The sequence below is a fragment of the Chionomys nivalis genome, chromosome 24 (assembly GCF_950005125.1).
Source record: "Chionomys nivalis chromosome 24, mChiNiv1.1, whole genome shotgun sequence".
In the NCBI taxonomy this organism is placed as follows: Eukaryota; Metazoa; Chordata; class Mammalia; order Rodentia; family Cricetidae; genus Chionomys; species Chionomys nivalis.
In genome coordinates, this window is record NC_080109.1 from 53242161 (window position 1) to 53258583 (window position 16423).

A 16423-nucleotide genomic window follows, 5' to 3' on the forward strand; every position below is an offset into this window, starting at 1 on the left:
AAATTCCATCTCTCCAGTTCTCATTCTTTCATTGTTCTTCCTGCATGCCTGCATCGAGTGAGAGAGTGGGCAACGTTTTTCCCTGCTTCTCTGCGTGTCTGTGTCTGTCACGTCCTGCATAGCCAGAGTGCCCGCCACCTATGCCTGAGATAGATGTAGCCGGCAGGGAGAGAGTGGGTCCCCTGGAGAGCCTTGGGCAGAGGCTCTGTGGATTCCCTGCAGGAGGCCTCACCGCCTCTGAGGAGCCCATGGGGGAGGGGGAAAGGGAAGGTCAACCATACAGTCCTGCCTGGCTTTTGCTTTGTTTTGGTTTTGGTTTTTGTTTTTATTTCCAGGTACAGCTGTGACCAGGTCTGAATCCAGGACAGACTCCAAAGCTAGAGAGAAATCCTGTCTCAGAAAACAAAAAAATAAATAAATAAACTAATCAAGAAATGGATAGATAGATAGATAGATAGATAGATAGATAGATAGATAGATAGCCAGACAGAGAGATGAAAAAACACCTCCAAGATCAGGGAGACCAAGGCAGGCAGATCACTATGAGTTTTAAGGCTACGTTGTTCTGCAGATTGAGACGTTGCAGGACAGGCAAAGTGACACAGAGAAAGAAACCCTGTTTTCAAAAAAAAAAAAAAAAAAAGGTGGGGGCTGAAGAGATGGCTCTGTGGTTAAGAGTGCCGACTGCTCTTCCAGAGGACCCAGGTTCAATTCCTACCACCCACATGGCAGTTAACAGCTGTCTGTAACTCCAAGATCTGACACCCTCAGGTAGACATACATGCAGGCAAAACACCAATGCAAATAAAATAAAAATAAATAAATTATTAGGAAAATAAATATATAAAAAAGGTGTTTAGTGCATGCCTTTAATCCCAGCACTAGGAGGCAGAGGCAGATGGATCTCTGTGAGTCTCAGGCCAGTCTTGTCTACAAAGTATGAGTCCCAGGGCATACGAGGGTACACAATGAAACCCTATGTTGAAAAACCACAAATAAACAAACAAATAAGGAGATAATAACAATAAAAATATTTGAGAGTTCAAATAATTGACTTCATCCACAATAATAGAATATAAAAAATAAAAATATCAAATGCACTTGAACACATTGGCACAGGAGACCACTTCCTAAATAGAACCCCAGTAGCACAGACTCTGAGAGAAACAAAATTAATCAATGGGACCTCCTAAAACTGAAAAGCTTCTTCTGTAAAGCAAAGGACATGGCCAACAAGACAAAACGACAGCCTACAAAATGGGAAAAGATCGTCACTAACCCCACATCAGACAGAGGTCCGATCTCCAAAATATACAAAGAACTCAACACATTTGGTCATCAAAAGAACAAATAATCCAATTAAAAAAAAAATGGAGTACAGACCTCTCAACAGAGGAATCTAAAATGGCTGAAAGACCCTTAAGAAAATGTTCAACATGCTTAGTCATCAGAGAAATGCAAATCAAAACAAGTTTCTAGGACCAAGGAGACAGTTCATAATGTCTCTTTCTTCTTTTCTTCCTTCTTTTCTTTGTGGTTGAACATATATATATATATTTTTTTTATTCGGGACGGGGCCTCTCTACAAAGCCTGGGAATTCACAGAGGTACACCTGTCTCTGTCTCTTGGATGATAGAATAAAAGATGTGCACCACAACAACCCAACTAAGTTTTGAGTATCTCATTCTGTTAATTTTATGTACATTTAGTTTGCTTTCAAGTTTTGTTTGTATCTCTTGGTCTGCACCAAGTGTGTCCTTGTGGGGTGAGGGGCAGGGAAGGTGTCCTATTTCAGAACATTTTATTTAACTTTTATTTGAGACAGTCTTTCCAGTTGTGTAGAACTTAGTTTAATTTCAACTTTTTAAAGAATTTTTTATGACTTATTTAAATTTATTTTAAGTGTAGTGGCATGGATATGTCAGATCATCCAGAAACTAGATTTACAATCACTTATGAGCTGCTGCCATTTGGGTCCTGGGAATTGAACCCACTTCTTCATGAAGAGCCACCAAGCCATCTCTCTAGGCCTTTAATTTCACCAATTTATTTATGTGTCTCTGGGTGTGCCTCTGTGTGTGTGTCTGTGTGTCTGTGTGTGTGTGTGTGTCTGTGTGTGTCTGTGTGTCTGTATGTCTGTGGGATGGCCTTTGACTTCACATTTAAGAGGACTGGTTCCGTATCTGGCAGAGGCAGGCGGATCTCTGGGAGAGAGAGAGAGGGAGAGAGAGAGAGAGAGAATATCCTCAGGCAAATGAAAACATACCCTTACAGAACAAATACCTGGCACACAGTGAACTCAGTCCTTTGAGGAAATTTATAGGTCTTATTGCCCACCATTGGAAAAGAAATCTAGCTGGGTAATGGTGTCAACACATTTCTTTTTTTTTTTTTTTTTTTTTTTGGTTTTTCGAGACAGGGTTTCTCTGTGGTTTTGTAGCCTGTCCTGGAACTAGCTCTTGTAGACCAGGCTGGACTTGAACTCACAGAGATTTGCCTGCCTCTGCCTCCCGAGTGCTGGGATTAAAGGCGTGCGCCACCAACGCCCGGCAACACATTTCTTTATTCCCAGTTCTCAGCTCTCAGAGATCAGGGAGGCAGAGGGAGGCAAATAGGTGTGTGTTAGAGACTACCTTGTTCTGCAGTATGAGTTTCAGGACAGGCAAAGTGACACAGAAAAGCCCTGTCTTGAAAAAAAAGTGTGTTTAGTACAGGCCTTTAATTCTGGCACTATGAGGCAGAGGCAGCTGAATCTCTGTGAGTCTGAGGCCAGCCTTGTCTATAAAGTGAAATCCAGGGCAAGCAAAAATACACAGGGAACCCCTATGAAGAAAAACCATAGATAAAAAAAACAAATAAACAGATAATAATAATAACAAAAGCAACAGAAATATCTGAGAGCTCAAATTAATTGACTTCACCCACAATTTAAAATTGTAAAATAAAAATTTTAAAAATCAAGTGCACACATTGGCACAGGAGACCACTTCCTAAATAGAACCCCAGTAGCACAGACACTGAGAGAAACAATTGAAGGAGACCTCCTGAAACTGAAAAGCTTCTGTAAAGCAAAAGACACGGCCAACAAGAAAAAATGATGGCCTACAGAATGGGAAAAGATCTTCACTAACCCCACATCAGACAGAGGTCTGATCTCCAAAACACACAAAGAACTCAAGCAAGCCGGGCGGTGGTGGCGCACGCCTTTAATCCCAGCACTTGGGAGGCAGAGGCAGGTGGATCTCTGTGAGTTCGAGACCAGCCTGGTCTACAGAGCTAGTTCCAGGACAGGCTCCAAAACCACAGAGAAACGCTGTCTCGAAAAACCAAAAAAAAAACAAAAACAAAAAAAACAAAAAAACAAAAAAAAAAGAACTCAAGCAATTGGTCATCAAAAGAACAAATAATCCAATTAGAAAAAAATGGGGTACAGACCTAAACAGAGAACTCTCAATCGAGGAATCTAAAATGGTTGAAAGACACTTAAATGTTGGGTCGGGGGGGGGGGGGTTCATGCAAAGATGAGAACACCACCAAGCTTAATAAACCAGAAGCAAACTTTATTCCAGAAACCAGATCCTAGGAAAACCAGAAGCAAACTTAAAACTAAAATAAATAAATAAATAAAAATCACCACGGGGCACAGAGCTTATCAGTTAGCTGAGACCACAGGCAGAGTTTTGGCTTCTGACACTGTGGCGTGGCAAAAGGCCGGTTTCTGAAACCAATTTTTATAGTAGGGGCATCAAGCATTAGCCCTGACCCGTGGGTCAGTCAACATTAGACCCTAAGGAGGAGAGTGAGTTTTAACATCAATGGGTAACTTGGCAACTATCATGAAATATGTTTCAAAGTAGATTTCTCCACCAAATGCATGACAGTCCGGTATGAGATCATGCTGTAGCATGGTTTTATTTCATTGTGTGTGTGTGTGTGTGTGTGTGTGTGTGCGTGCGTGCGTGCGTGTGTGTGTTCTCTGACTCTTTTGTACATTGAGTTTAACTTCAGATTTTATTTGTTTTTCTCAATGTGACCATGTCTGTCCCTGTGTGTGTGTATTTATGTATGTGGGGGGGGGGGGCGGGGATCACAATTCAAAACATTGTAGTGAAGGCCCTTTGTAGACAACCCCCAGGACTGGCTTCCTTTGTTCTTTTGTTTTTTCATTTTCGTTCTTTCTATCTGTCTTTCTTTTCTTTTCTTTTTTTGGTTCAACGTGTATATGTTTTTATTTGGTACAGGGGTTTTTCTATACAACATGGGAATTCACTACCTAGATAGACCAGACCTGTCTCCAATTCAAGGAGGTCCACCTGCCTCTGTCTTTTGGATGATAGAATAAAAGGTGTGAACCACAACAACCCAGCTTTGTTTTTAGTATGTTGTTCTATTCATTTCTTGTACATTTAGTTTAATTTTGATTTTTTTGTTTTGTTTTTCGAGACAGGGTTTCCCTGCATAGCAGTCCTAGCTGATCTGGAACTAGCTCTTGTAGACCAGGCTGGCCTCAAACTCCCAGAGATTCACCTGCCTCTGCCTCCTGTGCACTGGGAATGAAGGCATGTGCCACCACTGCCCACCCATTTTCAAATTCTATTTAAGTCTCTCGGTGTGCCTTTTGTATGTGGGGGAGAATGGGAAGGTGTCCTATTTCCAAACATTTTCATAACTGCACTTAGCACTGCACTCTTTTACATTTACTTTTACTTTTATTTAAGATTGTTTCCAGATGTATAGGACTTAGTTTAATTTCAATTTCTTAAAGAATTTTTTATGATTTATTTAACTTTATATGAGCAATGGTATGAGGGTGCCAGATCACCCAGGAACTGGATTTGCAATCACATATGAGCTGCCATGGGGGTGGCGGGAATGGAAACCACTTCCTCAGAGCCACCAAGCCATCTCTCCAGGCCCTTTAATTTAAAAAAAAAATATGTTTCTCTGGGTGTGCATGTGTGTGCACATGCGTTTATGGGGTGAATTTTGAACTCATTAGGATGAAAGCATTCTCAAGGACTGGTTCAATATCTGGCAGAGAGGCGGGTGGATTTCTGGGAGTTTGAGGCCAGCCTGGTCGACAAGAGCTAGTTCCAAAGACAGGCTCCAAAGCAACAGAGAAAACCCTGCCTTAAAAATTAAAACAAAAACACAAACAAAAATAAAAAACATAAATTAAACCTGTGTGTGTGTGTGTGTGTGTGTGTGTGTGTGAGAGAGAGAGAGAGAGAGAGAGAGAGAGAGAGAGAGAGAGAGAGAGAGGAAATGATCAAACGGAAAATAAGAAAAAAAAACCATAATGTCACCAAGATGACAGCCTGGTTTATATAGTGAGTTAAAGGTATTATACAGAGAAACTCTGCACCAAATAAATAATGAAAGAAGAAAACAGAAAAAAAAAAAAACAAGGAAGGAAGAAAAGAAGGAAAAAAGGAAGGAAGGAAGAAAAACAGGTGTTTTCCTTTTTTCCTTTGTTTATCTCAGGTTATTTTATTTTAATTTATGTTTTTTTAATTGCTGCTGCATCAGCAGCAGCAGTATATTTTGGGCAGCTGCATAGCTGGGTAATGGTGGCAGCACATTTCTTTATTTTCAGTTCTCGGCCCTCAGAGATCAGGAGAGGCAGAGGCAGGCAGATCACTGTGAGTTTGAGGCTACCTTGTTCTGCAGTGTGAGTTTGAGGACAGACACAAAAAACTAAAAGTGTGTTTAGTACAGACCTTTAATTCCAGCACTAGGAGGCAGAGGTAGAGGCAGGGGCAGCTAGATCTCTATGAGTCTGAGGCCAGCCTTGTCTACAAAGTGAGTTCCAGGGCAAACAAGCATACACAGGGAATTCCTATATAGAAAAAAACCACAAATAAACTAATAATAATAATAATAATAATAATAATAATAATAATAATAATAATCTAAGAGATCAATTAATTGACTTCACCCACAATTCAAAAATTAAAAAATAATAAAAAAAAAAAGAGTGTGTCTGACCAATCAGTGAAAGGACTGTGTGGGCCAAGGGGCTGCCACAATTATGGATTAGTGAGAGTGAGGAAAGGAGGGAGGCAGCAAGGGCAGTTCCCAGTCACTTAAATGCCTTTCAAAGACATTTCACCATGGCAACCACTCGCTTGCTTTCTTGGGGTTCTTTTTCTTCAGTAGTTGTGTTTGTACAACCCCACACCCCACTTCTCATACCGAGTCTGAGAAAATTAAAACAGCCATGGAAAAATTCCCACTTGGATATCTGTTCCTGCCCTGTAAAACAATAATCACAACAAAAATATCCATATCTAAGCAGACCAATCAAGTTGTAGCCTCACCCTTTAATGGTTCAGCTAGGAGTTCTAGCTGTTAGGAAGGGTTGGTGACCTTGAACTTTCCTAGTCTCTGAAATCTGCCCTCTCACTTTTGCCAGGTGCCCTCAGGGGACAGGAGTGGAGGGAGGGCCCCTGCAACAGGAGATCTCCTAGATAACCTACAGTCGCTTAGAATTCCTGGGCCTGCTTAGAGAAAGAAGCGAGACATGAGACACAGAGAAAAAAAATTTTTTTTTCTTTTTTTTTTTTTGGTTTTCTGAGACAAGGATTCTCTGTAGCTTCGGCACCTGTCCTGGAACTGTAGACGACCAGGCTGGCCTCAAACTCACAGAGATCCGCCTGGCTCTGCCTGGCACAGAGAAAATTACAACAGCCATGGAATAGTACGAAAAATTCTGACTTTGCTATCATTTCCAGGAATACTGACATAGTGAATTATTTTGGAACGTTTTCACTTCAGACAGAAAAAAATGAAACTGTCATTTTATTGATTTCTTTTAGAGGGCCTGTTTCCCACCAGGACGTTTTTGCACTTGCTGGGTTGTTGAAGATGATCTCCTGATCCTGAGTGCTCCCAGCAGGATAGACATGGTCTCACCATACGCAAGTATTTTTTTTTTTTTTTGGTTTTTCGAGACAGGGTTTCTCTGTGGTTTTGGAGCCTGTCCTGGAACTAGCTCTTGTAGACCAGGCTGGCCTCGAACTCACAGAGATCCGCCTGCCTCTGCCTCCCAAGTGCTGGGATTAAAGGCGTGCGCCACCACCGCCCGGCACACTCGAATTTTTGATGCAGTCCTGAGAGCCTGGAGCCCAAAGGGACAAGGCTTCAGCTTCCCCTGCCCCTCCGACATGAGCCAGATACATAAATGATTACCCAGCAGCAGAAGCATGGAATGAGCTTCTCAGACCCTTTACAGCTCCTGAGTAATGGGGTACTGGGGTTACAGCAGACATGGCAGAGGATGCAACTAGGCCATGGCTCCCTCCTCAGCCACCAACCGGGCCCCCAGCTCTGCCTTCTTTTGTTCTTTTGTTTCTTCATTTTCTTTCTTTTTATCTGTCTTTCTTTTCTTTCTCTTGGATGATAGAATAAAAGGTGTGTACCACAACAACCCAGCTTTGTTTTTAGTATGTTGTTCTATTAATTTCTTGTACATTCAATTTAATATTGATATCAATTTTTTTATTTTTTATTTGAGACAGGGTTTCACTACATAACAGTCCTAGCTGATCTGGAACTAGCTCTTGTAGACCAGGCTGGCTTTGAACTCCCAAGAAATTCACCTGGCTCTGCCCCCTGTGTGCTGGGAATAAAGGCATGTGCCACCCCTGCCTAGCCAAGTTCAAATTTTATTTAAACCTCTCAGTGTGCCTGTGTATGTGGGGGAGACAGGAAAGGTGTCCTATTTCCAAACACTTTCATAACTGCACTCTTTTACATTTATTTTACTTTATTTGAGCCAGTGTTTCCAGTTTTGTAGTTTAATTTCAATTTCTTTCTTTCAGAGACAGAGAGAGACACAGAGAGAGAGACAGAGAGAAGAAATGTGGATTTACAGATAGGAAATAAGAAAAAAAAAAGAACGTTACCAAGAAGACAGCCTGGTCTATAAACTGTGTTCCATAACAGCTAGGGCTGTTACACCGAGAAACTGTGCCTCAAATATATAATAAAAGAAGAAAAAAAAAGCAAGCAAGCAAGAAAATGCAGGGTCTTTTTTCTTTTTTTTCTTTTTTCTTTTTTTTTTTGTCTTTGTTAATGCCAGGCCATTCATTTTATTTTAGTTTTTCCTTTAAGATTGTATTTTCAGGGGCTGGAGAGATGGCTCAGAGGTTAAGAGCACTGACTGTTCTTCCAAAGGTCCTGTCTCAAAAAAAAAAAAAATCAAATTAAAATGTGAACTAAAACAAAGAAGGGGCTTTTTGTTTTTGCTTTTTTTTTTTTGTTTTTTTTTTTGTTGTTGTTGTTGTTGTTTTTGGATTTTTCGAGACAGGGTTTCTCCGTAGCTTTTTGTTTCCTGTCCTGGAACTAGCTCTTCTAGACCAGGCTGTACTCGAACTCACAGAGATCCGCCTGCTTCTGCCTCCCAAGTCCTGGGATTAAAGGCGTGTGCCACCGCCTGGCGGGCTTTTGGTTTTGTTTTGTTTTGTTTTGTTTTCTAAGAAACCTGAAAATGACTGAATTCAACAATTATCCAAGTTCAGCAAGAAGGTAGTGTTTCCCAGCTTCAAGCAGAAAGCAGCAAATATGCATATCTAGGCCCTGTCACCAGAAGAGGGCACTAGATTCCCACCATGTGGTTTCTGGAAAGTCCAGAAATTCCATCTCTCCAGTTCTGATTCTTTCCATCACTGCAGGCAGGCAGGCCTGCATTTAGTGAGAGAGTGGACACCATTCCTCGTTCCTTCCTGTTTCTCATGCATTTGTGTCTGTCACATCCTGGGTAACCAGAGGGTCTGCCACCTATGCCTGAGACGTAGCTTGGGACTGGGGGAAGGGAGAGAGTGGGTGCCCCCCCCCACCCGGGGGGAGCCTTGGGCAGAGGATTCCCTGCAGGAGGCCTCATCCCCTCTCAGGAGCCCATGGGGAACGTGTGAAGTGAAGGGAAGGTCAACATACAGTCAGTCCTGCACAGCTGAGGACAATTTATTTATGCTCCTGCATTGCTGGTGGGAATGCAAGCTGGTCCAGCCCCTTGGGATGTCAGTGTGGCGATTTCTCAGAGAAGTAGGAAACAACCTTCCTCAAGACCCAGCAATACCACTTTTGGGTATATATCCAAGATTTCTGTTCAATTGAATCTTAAAGTGTGCCACCACCGCCCAGTCAGAGAGAAGAATTTTTTTTATGATTTATTTAACTTTATATGTGCAATGGTGTGAGGGTGTCAGATCACCCAGGAACTGGATTTACAATCACGTATGAGCTGCCATATGGGTACTGGGAATGCAAACCACTTCCTCAGAGCCACCGAGCCATCTCTCCAAGCCAAAATTACATTTCTCTGGGTGTGCCTGTGTGTGTGTGTGTGTGTGTGTGTGTGTGTGTGTGTGTGTGTGTGCGCGCGCGTGCGCGCGCACGGGCACATGTGTTTTAGCTTTTGAACTAACCAAGATGAATGGTTCCATATCTGGCAGAGAGGCAGGTGGATCTCTGGGAGTTTGAGGCCAGCCTGGTTGACAAGAGCTAGTTCCAAAGACAGGCTCCAAAGCAACAGAGAAACCCTGTCTTGAAAATCAAAACAAAAACACAAACCAAAAAAATAAAATAAAATAAAACATAAATTAAATGAGAGAGAGAGAGAGAGAGAGAGCGAGAGCGAGAGAGAGAGAGAGAGAGAGAGAGAGAGAGAGAGAGAGAGAGAGAGAGAGAGAGAGAGAAATGTCAATTTGTCAATTTTCAGACAGGAAATAAGAAAAAACAAAACCATAATGTCACAAAGATGACAGACTGGTTTATATAGTGAATTAAAGGTATTATACAGAGAAACCCTGCACCAAAAATAAAAAATAATAAAAGAAGAAAACAGAGAAAAAAGAAAGAAGGAAGGAAGGAAGGAAGGAAGGAAGGAAGGAAGGAAGGAAGGAAGGGAAAACAGGTGTTTTCCTTTTTTTCTTTGTTTATCTCAGGTTATTTATTTTTATTTATTTTTTTTCTAAAATTGCAGCAGCAGCAGTATATTTTGGGAAGCTGACTACTTTCATGGAAGTGTTCAGAAAGAAGTCCTGGGCCATGCATGTAGTGAGTGAGATAGATTGTCTGGAGCATAAATAAAAAGCCAATTCCTGCCTCAAAATAGAAAAAAAAAATCAAGTTAAAATGTGAAATAATAAAATAAATAAGGGTTTTTTTTGTTTGTGTGTTTTTTTTTTTTTTTTTTTTTTTGCAATGAGTGAATTCAACAACTTTCAATTTCCCAACTCCAACAGGAAAGGCAGCAGATATCCATATCAAAGAGGTCCAGTGAAGCTGTAGCCACACCCTTTAATGTTTGTGTTACAAAGACACAGAGTTAGGAAAGAAATGATCTTGATCTTTTTTTCAGGAGATCTGAAAACTCAAAACAGCAACCAAACACAAACCAAGTAGGAAGAAATGACTTGGCAGACAGGCAGGAGGATGTCAGTGAGTTCAAGGCCAGCCTCACCTACCAAGGACATTCCAGGACTGTTCCCTAGATAAACCCTGTCTCACAAAACCAAACACACACACAAAAAAAAAAAAAAAAACAGAAAAATTAGGAAATTGTTCCTGAAACACCACAAACCAACTAGATGGCACTTAATAGCAATCAAAGGTGGGTGAAATATAAAACGGAGAGAAATTCTTTGATGAAATCCAACCTCCTAGCCAGGCGGTGGTGGCTGGCGCACGCCTTTAATCCCAGCACTCGGGAGGAAGAGGCAGGCGGATCTCTGTGAGTTTGAGGCCAGCCTGGTCTACAAGAGCTAGTTCCAGGACAGGCTCCAAAGCCACAGAGAAGCCCTGTCTCAAAAAACCAAAAAAAAAAAGAAATCCAACCTCCTTTCTTGGTCAAAGCTGTACAGCCAATAGAACTAGAAGGAACATGTGTCCACCTCTCAATTAAAAAAAAAAAAAAAGCCGTGCAGTGGTGGCGAACACCTTTAATCCCAGCACTCAGGAGGCAGAGGCAGGCGGGTCGCTGTGAGTTCGAGACCAGCCTGGTCTACAAGAGCTAGTTCCAGGACAGGCTCCAAAACCACAGGGAAACCCTGTCTCGAAAAACCACAAAAGAAAAAAAAAAAAAGAAAAAAAAAAAAAGAAAACAAAAGAAAAGAAAAAGAAAAAAAGAAAGAATATTTAACAAGTGGTGCTGGCATAACTGGATATCAACATGTAGAAAAATGAAAATAGACCCATATCTATCTCCATGCACAAAACTCGAGTCCAAATGGATCAAAGACCTCAACATAAAGCCAGCCACACTGAACCTTATAGAAGAGAAAGTGGGACGTACACTCAAACGCATTGCCACAGGGAACCACTACTTTCTAAATAGAACCCCAGCAGCACGGACACTGAGGAGAAATAATATATTAATGGGATCTCCTAAACCTGAAAAGCTTATGAAAAGCAAAGGACACGGTCAACAAGACAAAACGACGGCCTTACAGAATGGGAAAAGATCTTCACTAACCCGGTCCCCCACATCAGACAGAGGTCTGATCTCCAAAATACACAAAGAACTCAAGACATTGGTCATTTCAAGAACAAGTAATCCAGTTCACAAAATGGAGTACAGACCTAAACAGAAAACTCACAACAGGCGAATCTAAAATGGCTGAAAGACACTTAAGGAAATGTTCAACATGCTTAGTCATCAGAGAAATGCAAATCCAAACAACTCTGAGATTCCATCTTACACCTGTAAGAATGGCCAAGATCAAAAACACTGATGACCACTTATGCTGGAGAGGTGGTGGGGAAAAGAGAATACTCCTGCATTGCTGATGGGAGTGCAAGCTGGTACAGCCCCTTTGGACGTCAGTGTGGTGATTTCTCAGAAGGGTAGGAAGCAGCCTTCCTCGAGACTCAGTCATACCACTGTTGGGTATATGTCCACAGGATGTTCAATCGTGCCACAAGGACACGTGCTCAACTATGTTCACAGCAGCTTTGTTTGTCATAGCCAGAACCTAGAAGCAACCTAAATGCCCCTCGACCCTCGTTCGAAGAACGGATAAGAAAAAATTGTGGGCCGGGCGGTGGCGGCGCACGCCTTTAATCCCAGCATTTGGGAGGGAGGCAGAGGCAGGCGGATCTCTGTGAGTTCGAGACCAGCCTGGTCCATTATCAAGGAAAGCCCTAGGGAAGCAAAATCCCTAGGGAAGGGTTTGCAACCACAAAGAGAGGCATGGCCCAAGCTCACACGCCTAGGGATGGCACTACTCCCTTACCGAGGACTGGGACCTCCTAAATCGATTAGCAAACATGCTCATGTCAGTGGTGTCATCTCATCCCTGGGGTACGATTTGATTTTGGAGTATGATTTGTTTCTTGGTTCTGTTGCCCTAAATCCTGCCTCTCTGACCCCCAGAGAAACATCCAATAGACCTTCTTGCTTTGAAAGCAAAAGGATGAATCTAGATGCTGCCATTTACAATGAAGACCAAACAGAAGTCACCCCAGTTCCTCCCGTTTGCGGAAGGAGTTATCCCACCACAGGTTACATGGAATAAGCAAAACTCTTGGAAGCCCCTCCTTTGGGCTGAGTTTCCCACACAGCTCTGACGATGCAGGAGGATGCCGAGAGCCCAGTTGGTGCCTCAGCCCGATGCCTGCATCTGTGCCTTGGCAGCAGCTATTCATCTCTTGCCACTCAGAGAGAGTCCAATTCCCTTAAGTTTATCCTTCCCTAAGTGCTCATTCACTTCAGAGGACTCAACCCTCATCCTCCGTATCCTCCTGGCCTAATTTCTCATATTACTGAGTATGAATACCTGTTCAGGAGAGGGAGGAAGGGTCATTCATGAAAAAAGTGAGTGTTCAACTAACTAGCTCCCCATGGGTGAAGGAAGTAGTGAAAAGATTTTAATGACGCAGAGAGAAATTTCTAGTTTTGGAAGGAGGAGATCCTGAATGGCTCCCTCTGTGTCGCAGGAGAGACTCCCGGAAAGGAAACCTCAGGTTCCGGTCGGTCGGTCAGTTCGGGGAGAAATATCAGCAAGGAGGTAAAGGCCGTGCCTCACGACATCAGCAGTCCCTTCTCTGGAAATTCTACGGTATCCCAGAGAGCTCTCAGAATTTTGTGATGTCACTCGTGTCCTAGAAACGCCAACTGCCCTCAAGACACACTGTCTCGGTGCCTTCTAGACTCACTTCTAGACACGTCGTCTCGACTGATGAGTCTACTTGCAAGAGAGAGAATGGAGAGGAGATCGTGGAGAGGCCAGAGGGAGGAAGAAGAAAGCTGGCCCCAGATCTCACAGGCAAACATGGAGAAATAAGTGGTTGGTCCTGGGGAAGACGAAATGAGTTCACCACTAGCAGGGACTAGAGAGATCTCTGGATGTGATGGCTTTGAGACTTCCAGGGCTAGGGCTCAGGAACTGGGAGGTTTCTGGGATGCCCAATAGGCCTGCCTGTCTTGTTTCTCTGAGTTCCTAAAGATTCATCAAAGATTCATGATAGTTGATTTGACAAAGTCGGGAATAGACAAGGAGTGCGGAAGGAGTCAGTGAGATTTCAATATCAGCATTGCACATCATCTCCCCCCCCCCCCCAAGTCCTTTTCGTTGTGGAGCAGTAATAATAGAGAAAGGGCAGTAGTGCCCTGCCAAAGCCCGATTTTTACCATGCCTTATATCACAGCCATTAGCAGGGTTGAGGCATCAAGTGCTGCAGTCAGTCAGTCAGTCAGTCAGTCAGTCCTCCTGTGACCCCCTAATGTTTCTGGCTTCCCAGTTAGGAATGACACCCTGGTCTCCAGTTCAGCCTGAGAGGAGCTCTTTAGAGCCAATGGATGAGAGAGTGGGAAGAGACTGCAATTTTTTTCTTTTTCCTTCTTCTTTTGTCTTTTTCCTTTCTTTCTCTGTTTTGCTGTTTTGTTTTGATTTTCAAGAAAGGGTTTCTTTGTGTATTTTGGTCTGTTCTAAAACTCACTCTGTAAATCAGGCCATCCTTGAACTCACGGAGATCTGTGTGTGTAAGTGCTGTGATTAAAGGCACGCCCCCACCCCCACACACCACAGTCCGGCTGAGACTGTAATTTCTTGTTAGTTCTGGGTGTCCTGGGCTGTTAGTAAGTGACGATGGCTCTGTGTTGTGAATCTTTGTGAATCCAGACTATGTTCTGCCCATCAATGACATGAGTCTGAAGCATCAAGCTAGTGACTTGGGCACCCACCCCTATACTACCTGAGGTCTCTGAAGTCACGGTGCATCCTCTCTATAGCTCTGAATAAGGCTTAGAAAGCCTTCCCCTGGGTCACCTTGTGCAGAGGAAACCAGGTAACCTCTGAGAGACATGCACCACCTTCCTACAGAAAGAAGGGATGACTGACTGACTAATACCCACAGAGGGGGAAACTCAAGCCTGGTATTTCAGAACCCGCTTGGACAAAGTCTCATCTGTCAGTCACTTCCTGAACAAAGAAGGAAGGAAGGAAGGAAGGAAGGAAGGAAGGAAGGAAGGAAGGAAGGAAGGACCACAAATATCTCTCCTTTTGTATCCTTTTTACACTCTTCTCATGCTCTGATGAATATTGTGATTCAAGTTGGCTGTGTCCCCTTTTCCATGGCACGTGCACTGTGGCTCTAGATCAAGGAATCAGTTTTTTTTTGTGTGTTGCTCTACCTGGGAGAAGCACCACAGCCACAGCAGTTGCATACTGACTGAGAAATTTGATTTTTAGGAAATGATTTTTCATATCTGTGAATGGTCTCTCCATAGCCATTCATGTTTCCTTAAACTTGAGTATAGGCATGCATGATCCCTCTTCATGGGAGTGAGTGTCTGCTCTTGCATTGGGGGCTCCCCTGGGTGAACCCCAGTTCTCAGCATCTCCAGCCCAACCTGTCACAAGCTGATCACACATTTGCAAACTTGGGATATATTCTGCTGAAGTTTTGGGGTAATGAATTTCATCAATTATGGGACTAAACTTTGTTGTGATCTGACAGGACACTCACTCACCAACAACTTTGTGGTTCCTCCATAATGTGCTTATTTCTGTCAGGGAACTGAAAGCCAGCCAGCCAGCCAGCCAGCCAGCCAGCCAGCCAGCCAGCCAGCACCGTCTTTCCTTGTTTCTCAGTTTGTTCTTATATTCAGTCTCTCCCTCCCCCCCCTTCCTTTAAAAAACTTATTTATTTTTATCTTATGTGCATTTGTGTTTTTGCCATGGCTCTCAGGCTCCTGGATTACAGACAGCTGTGAGCTGCCATGTAGATGCTGGGAATTGAACCTTAAACTATCTCTTCAGCCCGACATGGAGCATCTCTCTATATAGCCCTGCCTGCAAAACTTTCAGAGTTCACTCTGCCCCCTGATTAAAGGCATTATGCGTTATGCTTCCTTTTATTGTATATTTAGTGGGTTTTTTTTTTTTTTGTGTGTGTGTGTGTGTGTGTGTGAGAGAGAGAGAGAGAGAGAGTTCCATTATGAAACCAAAAGTCAGTCAACAACAACGAACTTTGTATTTATTTGTTTGTTTGTTCATCCGTAAACGTATTTGCTTACTTACTCTTATTTATTTATTTGTTTGTTTGTTTGTTTACAGTGGAAGACTTAATTCAGTACAGAATGATCAGAACGGTAGGGTATCCTTGGGAAAATATCACGATGAGTTTCCCTTCCGAGAGGCAGCTTTCTGGTAAGATGTGAAACCGCAGTTTTAAGTGCCCGCTTTCCACAAGTCCCTTTTCCCAAGGTCAGACATTTTTTAGATAAGCAAGGGTCTCCATTCATTCCCTTTGAGGAACTCTCAGGTCAGGCCCTGACATTAACATCTGACTGGAGCTTATCGTCAAGGCCAACGGTACACTCCTCAGCCCCTCCCCTCCGTGACCTGAGAAGCCACACCCCACCCCAGTTCACAGGCCCCTCTTAATCTAACTAACTATACAGCATCAAAAGTGGCATCTCTTCTCACTGAAATGCTGTTGGCAGCCATTCGATGAATTTATTCTCAGATCAGATCCTGTCCAGCAGGGATGTCTTCTTTCCATGTTTCTTCTTCTTTTGTATGTTGCAGTCATTCCAGATGTGGTGGTATATGATGAGAGAGAGAGAGAGAATTGCCTTTTATTTGAAGAGTTTTAATGATTTAATATTCAGCTATTTCCAGCCTTCTTTACCAGCACACTTATTATTACCAGTGAGCACCTTCCTCTGAAAACATTGGAAACCCCCCGATCTGTTCATATCATGCGTGTGTGTGTGTGTGTGTGTGTGTGTCAAATTCCATTTCAGGAGCTGCTTTGCTGACACTCACCCAGCACCAGTGAGATGGAGGCCACCATTTTCTTAGCCGGTTATGTTTCTAGGACAGTCAGGAGACAGAAAGAAGGAAGGAAGGAAGGAAGGAAGGAAGGAAGGGAGGGAGGGAGGGAGGGAGGGAGGGAGGGAGGGAGGGAGGGAGG